This window comes from Octodon degus, unplaced genomic scaffold, assembly GCF_000260255.1.
Source record: "Octodon degus isolate 3935 unplaced genomic scaffold, OctDeg1.0 scaffold00008, whole genome shotgun sequence".
In the NCBI taxonomy this organism is placed as follows: domain Eukaryota; kingdom Metazoa; phylum Chordata; class Mammalia; order Rodentia; family Octodontidae; genus Octodon; species Octodon degus.
Window position 1 is genome coordinate 3,324,274 of NW_004524584.1, and position 2,231 is coordinate 3,326,504.

Sequence of the window (2,231 nt, forward strand, 5' to 3'; positions counted from 1 at the left end):
TATCTCACCCCTGGAGACATTTAAAAAATAGGATAATAATAAAAGCTGACATTTATTGAGCACTTATGATCTGTGAGGTACTAGGCTTTGCAAGCCTTAATTTATTTGCTCTCACAGTAATCCTATGAATTTTTTTTTTTTTTTATCCTATTTAACAGATAAGAAACCAAAGCTTTGAAAGTTTAAGTAATTTGCCCAAGGTCACACAGGTAGTAAATGGAAGAGCCTGTATCACAAAAGCCTGCCCCTTAATCACTATGTTATAGTCCCCAAAGTCTTGATTGGTGCTGGAAATAGTATTAGGGACAAAAGCATCACATCTCTGGGCCAGAGAGAATTCAGAAGTGAGTGTACAGGCCTTTACCTATGTGTGGGCAGAGCATTTCAAGGAGTCGATATGTGGTTTCAAGACTCATTCAACAGCCTGATGGGGCACCAGAGTTTGGATGCCAGAGCTACAGAACTTGCCCATCTCAAGCCCTGCCAACCCTTGGTGCCTGGAGGGTTTTCTCTGAGCTCTCTATGATCTTGGGAATGGTAATATATTCCTTTCAGAGGCAGAATTCAGGGGCGACACGTTATTACCTTTGCTAGCAATTGTTTTGTTTAATTTCCATTTTAAAATTTATTTCCTGTGAGAATGAACTGACTGGAATTCATTTGTGCCAGGAAAGGAAGGTGAATTTCTTATTAACTCTCCCAGGTAATGGGCAGCTGCAGCTTGGGCTGCACAGAGGCCTTGAATTACTCAGGGCTGGGGGGTGGGGGGACATACGGGGAGGGTGTGATTGATGTGGCCTGCACCAGGGCAGGGAGCAGGTATGCTGTGGACTGGATGATGTGGTCTGGAGTGGAATGCAGCAGAGGATGTTGTATGCAAAATCTAAACTAGGCAACTCTTTGTATGTGAAGAGCATTTTGTCTTTTCTTTGGCTAGAAATGAAAATATGCTAAGAAAAAGTTTTAAATCTCTCTTTGTGTGACTGAAAGACATGAAGGTTCTGTATACTAACATTGAGAGTTTTATAGAAGATTAAAGTGCAACCAGGAGTTAGGAGAAGTTGGGAAGATAGGGCACGTGTCCTGAATAGGTCATTTAAAGTAACCTAGAAGTCAGGGCTTAAATGAGTTAGCAGGCCAAGATGGACTACTACAGCCTAAGAAAACGCTAAGGGCAGAGACCTTGGAGGAAGTAAATTCAAATGAAGCAGCTTGCTTTCCAGACATCAAAGGCCTATCTGTAAACAGGAGCATTCCTGCTTTCTGTCCGGTACACCAGAACCAAACACTGTATAAAAAACCAATGGACTTAAACATCTATGGTGCCCACCTTACAGAACACCCTTCTCTCACTAGAAGAGAGTTCCTCTTTTACTCTTTTTAATAAACATGTTTCAGGCCATTCCCCACACTTGCCATTTGCTGTTTTGTTAGCTTCAATCTTTGTTGCCTCAATGCAAGGCCTAAGAGCTAAGTTAGGAGGTTAGAGTGTAGGCGACAAGGTGTGGATGGTATGTAGGACAACTTGCTCATCCCTCTGCCCATGAACAACTGGAATTTATTCTGCCATGGCCATGGCACTCCTTTCCCTGGTGTCTGAATTCTTGCATGCTGGATAATTCAGACTCTGTAAACTCAATACCTGAGAGCTTAACCTTTCAGCACTCCTTTCCAAGGAGTGGCCAAGTGTTGTTCAATCTTCCTTGTAGTGAGCCTGATGTCCATCACTTCCTTTCTGGGCCTTCCTGCCTCTTCTGTCAATCTCTCCTCCCTTCCTTTGTGAAACCCATAATGCCTCCTGTGTCCTAACCATGGCTTTTGAGGTTATATATGATGGTACTAGATTCACCGTCCAAAGTGTATATTTGGTAGTGTCATCTTTTTTTTTTTTTTTGGTTAATAGGACAGTTTTAATAATTAATACATTGCATATTTTATATTAGTAGTTATTCATAGTACAAGATACAGATATGATATCCTGTCCAAATACTGTTAGCACAAATCTTTCTATTCATTGAATTAAGAGAAAGTAGCTGTATATCTATCCTAAGTATTTTTTTTATATATGAGTACAAAATGGTCCTTCCCTTGTATTCCCTTTTTTTGTTTAGTTTTGTCAGAGATGGGTATTCTACTGCCATTTAAATATTGTAGGTGTGTGATTTCAGCAAAATAATCCAATATAGTCCAGTAGTCCATAATAGTAGTGGGTCATCCATAGGCTGACAATG